Source organism: Salarias fasciatus, assembly GCF_902148845.1.
Source record: "Salarias fasciatus chromosome 23 unlocalized genomic scaffold, fSalaFa1.1 super_scaffold_20, whole genome shotgun sequence".
Classification (NCBI taxonomy): Eukaryota; Metazoa; Chordata; class Actinopteri; order Blenniiformes; family Blenniidae; genus Salarias; species Salarias fasciatus.
The window spans coordinates 14,370,807-14,376,458 of NW_021941230.1; the positions used below are offsets into that span (position 1 = coordinate 14,370,807).

General features: G+C 42.5%; 1 long non-coding RNA gene across 1 annotated transcript; it reads right to left on the reverse strand.

Moving 5' to 3' along the window:
* Nucleotides 1-1,786: 1,786 nt before the first annotated feature.
* On the reverse strand, nt 1,787-4,562 carry LOC115384237 (uncharacterized). Its single transcript, XR_003930863.1, has 3 exons — nt 4,284-4,562; nt 3,877-3,959; nt 1,787-3,791 (listed from the first exon to the last, which is right to left on the reverse strand). It is a non-coding gene; the product is annotated as an uncharacterized LOC115384237 (long non-coding RNA).
* Between the last annotated feature and the right edge of the window lie 1,090 nt (nt 4,563-5,652).

Below are 5,652 nucleotides of genomic sequence, written 5' to 3' on the forward strand. Positions count from 1 at the left end.
ACACCATCTAACTCAACTTGATTTAATGATTTCAACTTGTAATTTCCAAAAATCATTGCTTTTGTTTTATTTAAATTTAAGGACAACTTATTACGATCCATCCATTTCTTTATTTTTCTCAATTCATTATTCACATTGTTAAGTTCATCTAAACTGTCGCTGCTATAAAATATGTTTGTATAAATAATATAAATTTTACCAGTTGAGAAACATTGAAAACATCATTGATATACAAATTAAACAATTTAGGCCCCAGCACTGAACCCTGGGGAATCCCACAAGCAATGCCAAGACATCCGGAAGAGACCTCTCTCATTTGAACAAATTGTACTCTGTCGCTTTAGTAACTCTGAACCCATTTTCCAGAAACCCCTCAGATTCCATAGCGTTCTAGTTTTTTTAGGAGTATTTCATGATTAATAGTATCAAACGCTTTTTGCAGATCAATAAAAATTCCAATTGCATATTTTTTGTTGTCCAAAGCCCTTGTGTACTGGTCTCACCACCTGATAGGTTACCCAATCAGTTAAACACAGGGCTCAATAACACCAGGGAAGCCAGGGCTTGCATTGATGATTTACTGAACCTCAGTGTGAAATTGTAACAATACATGAGGCGAGTACATACTTTGTAAATACAGTAAATAATACGTTTTTTCTCATTTACAGTTGATCATGACAGGTAAGTAATTATGAAGTACAGATATGCATAAAAATACACAGCCACAGACAGTCTTCACAACATCTGACTTAGTGAACAACTTAATAACTAAATAATTTAACAACTACCAGTTAAACTTCACAAATAATGTATTCTCAATATTAATATAAACCTTCTGAACATATATATTTACAGACATTGCGTCTTAACAAACCATGAAGGTCGACAGAGAAAGGAAAAACACAAAAACGCTTCCTCAACAGCATAGCTGTTAAATTGGTCTCCCAGTTACCGTCACTTCCGCTCTCAACAACGTACTGGAGTGACGTAATGCTGAGACTGGAGAAGCGGCCCCACCGCCCAACTGCCAGCAGGGGGCGCCAAACAATATACAGGGAACACAATGAAATTATAAACAGCAGTCCATATGGGGTCCATAACACCTTGATATCTCCTCGGTAGCATCTATAATGGCCATAGAAGTTGAACAGTGAGTTCGAAAACCATACTAACCATCATTAATAAGCTTATGCTTTTCAATAAAATTTTGAAGTTGATTGTCAAAAACTTTTTCCAGAATTTTTGAAAATTGAGGGAGAAGTGAGATGGGTCTATAGTTGGTGAAATCATGTCTACACGGACACAATGGAAGTGGATGGTATTTTTGTTCCCCCTCGTCAAACTCATCAAATTCAAAATCCAACAACCCCAAAACACTTTGGTGGACACGTTATAATCCGCATATTCACTACGCTGTGGAACATCAACAAATAATATTGTAGCATTACGACAGTGAAGCAAATATTGGGAAACACTTTTTCTTTTGAAATCACTACGTCCAGAAGCCATATTTAGAAAGTAGTTCCGTCTTAGCAATCTTCGCATAAACAACTCAATCTCGTAATTTTGCATTAATATTTCACAGCGTAGTGAGTGTGCAGATAACGTGTCCACCAAAGCATTTTGGGGTTGTTGGATTGTGTATTTGATGAGTTTGACGAGGGGGAACAAAAATACCATTCACTTCCATTGTGTCCGTCCCGAAAACCTTGCCCAGCTCACTTCTGAATAAACAACAGCTCACCCTCACAAAAAAGTAAGTATGCTGTTCGAAATGACTAAGGCATCGCGCTAAATGGGCCAATTTACCAAAATGTTGAAGTATTGGTTTAAGTTGACTTCAGCACCATGGACAGTGACATGATTACTCTGTGTGCGTGTCTGTTTCATGCAATGTGTAAAAAAGACCGTCTTTTTTTTTGGTTTTTGTGTTTGAGAGTGAAAAGAGTCTCTGAACCGTCTCCTGTCTCCACTCCTCCGCCTCTTCCACCTGCTGCTCTGGAGGAAAGAAAAGAAACTATTAGAACATTCTGACCATCAGGATGTTTTTGTCCTCACTGATGAAAATCTACACTTGTTTGTTGCTTTATTTCCACTTCGATTGATCAAGATGTCAAAGTGGTTGTGCAGATTACTTTTTCATTCAACAGTTTTACTTTTTACATGTTTTTTCCTACATTCAAATGAAAGTTAGATTTGAAAGATGAAGAATAACTTTTCCACTGAAAACATTGCTCGAAGTGAATCAATCCATCTGGAAATGTGGACTGAAATGTTTCAGTTCATCATTCCTTCAAAATAGAAGAAAGAGCTGTGGATCAGGGTCAATAGTTGCAGTGACAGATTTCTGCCACAAGATGGAGACAGAGCCAACTGAACTTTCAGTCAGAGAGGCTTGAAAATGGGATTAAAACACTTTTTTTTCCAAGTTTAACTCCACTTGCACACACACAAAACGCTCGCAAGTGGTTCTGGAACAAAGATCTATGTGAAGAATGTTGAGGTTGAGATCAGAATCCTGTGAAACTGAAGGTTTTTTTCATTGTTGGTTTTGGATGCTCACATTACTTGACTTCGCACACAGAAACCAGATTATTTCACAAAGCACTGCGTGAAGTTTGGAACGCTCCCAGCTGGTAGAAAACCAGAGTGAGCGTTCCTGACGGGCTGGGTGAGCCGGGTCTGGTGCTGTGCCGGAGTGCAGGTTCTCCTGGAGGCTTCCCTCTCAGGGGCAAAGAAACGTACCTCAAACCTGATTCCAAGTTCCTTCTTTGGTCTCAGAGAAATAACGCCACTCCACCGGAGATTTGAAATGTTCACCAGATTTATATTCACTCAAAGGATTACAGGTTATAATTCAAAACTGATAAAAATGTAAAATACCAAAAATGAAGAAATCGAAGAACTGATTTTGCGTTGGTTCTTCCATGTCTCAAATTTCAGGCACGTATTATTTTAATATGGTCAATTTAGGTGAGCGGTTCTTAGATTCTGCTGCTCATAATAATCTGTTTTTAGTCTAAATTTGGTATCTGGCTGACATCAACCTCGGAGGTCAACTCTCTCCAGATTTCAGGTCAGGGCTCCATCTTTTCTCTGCCAATTCAGAAAGGGAAAGCGAGAGCACCACCCACTGGAAAACAGGGTCTACTTAAACGCTCCGGTCCCATGGACATGTCCTCTGATGCTGTTTTGTTACCAAGGAAACCAACCACAGCCTCAGTTCTCAACAAAAAGACAAAGAAGAGAGAAGAAAAACAAAACATGCAGGCAGTGAGATCCACACGAGTTTTTCAGGCCCAGATGGAACCACTCAGGACCAAATACAAACTGGTCCGGTTCCATACGGTTCAACACCTGCTGCAAACCACATCCTGCCTCACCTTGGTGCAGAACAAGCTAATAAATTGGATTACAATCACAAAAGTATCTCCTCAGTTAAACACAGTCAGCCTGAGCGGAGCAGATGATAATATATGATGAAATGAGCATCCATGATATGACTTAAAAACATCAATGAAAAAGGAGTAAAAAGGAGATTAAAAAAGGACATCCACCGTGGCCAAGTATATGACAATACAACGCTTTTTTTCACCACGGTCCACAAAAGGAAAAGGAACCTTGTTCCACTGTCTGTGGGAACGTGATGACATTCATCACTGTTGTAAAAAGCTCATAAAAACCATTTTGTCTTCACAGCAGGAAGGTTCAGAGGACCGACTTCATCCCTTCACTGCACTCCGCTCAGCGTCCGTCCGGTCTGCCGGTCTGCCGGTCTGCCCCCTGCTGGCCTGCAGAGACATGACGACACACAGGAGTGAGGAGAGTCTGGCTCCACCCAGAGCTCCAGAGCATCAGCAGAGAGGTGAACAGTACCTTACAGTACAGCCACAGCGCCCCCTGCACCAGCAGGAGAAACAGCGGCACCACCACCCATCTGACGATCACAGCTGTTGGATCTGAACACACAGAGAACAATCAGCCATCTGTCTGAGGACTGCTGGGAGTGAGACCATCAGAGTCCTCCATCTGGGCTCCCTCTTGGTCTGGATCAGGTCTGGGTGGCGCTACAGAGACCAAACCCCTCCAGACATGTCTGTCCCTTCCATCTTCCTCCAGCTCTTCTGGTTGGACTCCAAGTCTCTCCCAGACCAAAGCAGAGAGTCCTGGACCCCCCTCGGGGCCTCCTCCCAGTGGGACCTGCCTGCTGAACCTCTAAAGGGGGAAAACCCACACATGTTCTCTGGAAGGGTGGAGTAAAGGAGGAATCAGCTTCTTCTTACCGAACACAGACAGAGACAGCAGGCGGCTCTCTGACCAGAAGTTGTGTCCAAAAACATGGAGGTGATAAACACAACTGTAGTTTCCCCGGTGGGCGGGCTCTGCGGCAGGAAACAGGAAGTGTGCAGAGTGATTGACAGCTGGCTGGGTGGAGTTGTAGGAGGTGTTGGAGGAGGTGAAGGTGAGCTGGAAGGAGCCTCCTGGGTACTGTGGCTGGATGGAGCAGCTGATGGTGAAGGTGGAGCCCCAGATCACCTGGAGCCCCTGCTGCTGGACCTCAGAGACCCCGAGGATGGAGGAGGAGGAGGACACGGAGATGACTGGATGGAGCAGCAGGTCTGGAACACACACACACACACACACACACACACACACACACACACAAACACACTGGAGGGTCTATCAAAGGCTACTTTTAAACTCAATGGAAGTTCAGACCTCTACTGACATATATCCACGTCACTTACTGTGGAAATGTGATCTACAGGGACAAATCAGATTTGATGGTGTCTCATATCACACAATAACATTTGAATCATTTAGTTGAATGTAGTTCTTCCCGTTTTTAATTCCATTAATCATATGTTCAGTTTTATAATAAATAACTGAACATGCATCTTGAAGTTCCATTCAGAGGGATCCAGATTCTTTGAAGTATTTAAACTTTTTTTTGTCTAAAGTAACACAATAGTGATTTTGCCGTGTAATTACTGATTTTTAAAACATCATAACTCAGCTACTTTGTTGAAGGAGTTACTAGTGACTATGACTAACTTCTTTTTAAAAATCTTTCGCCCAACACTAATGCAGAGTGGACTCTTGGTCCGGACTGCATTTGAACTGACTGTTCTTCCTTGTGGCCACCAGGGGGCGCAGGAAACCAAAGGAGCCCAGCAGTGAATGTATGAAGAGCAGCTGCTTCCAGCTGATCCAGCTCCTGTACAGTTCGCCTGTATGGAGCACAGCTCCTCCTTCAGGGACTGCTTCCTGGACGCTTGTCCACACTGACCACAGCAACAACCGCTGCTGGGAGCAACTGAGGCTGAGCACAGAGCTCAGGAGGTAATCACATTACTGAGAGTATTTAGTGTTTGAGGAGAGTGAGAGTTGTCAGAACATTGAGTGGATGACACACTGTGTTTGTCCTTGTTTTTATTTCTATGTTTACTGGTCTAAAACTAATGTAAACTACTCTGGTACATAACTCTGTCTTCACTGTTTCAGTAGTTAGAGGAAGTTGCCGACTACATTTTTTGACATGTAACTTGTAAATGCAGCAGATTACATTTTTAACGTAACCCTCCAAACCCTGCTGAACACATAACAGAACGTCAACCAGGGGAAACAGTAGAACCTCAGATGAATCAGGAA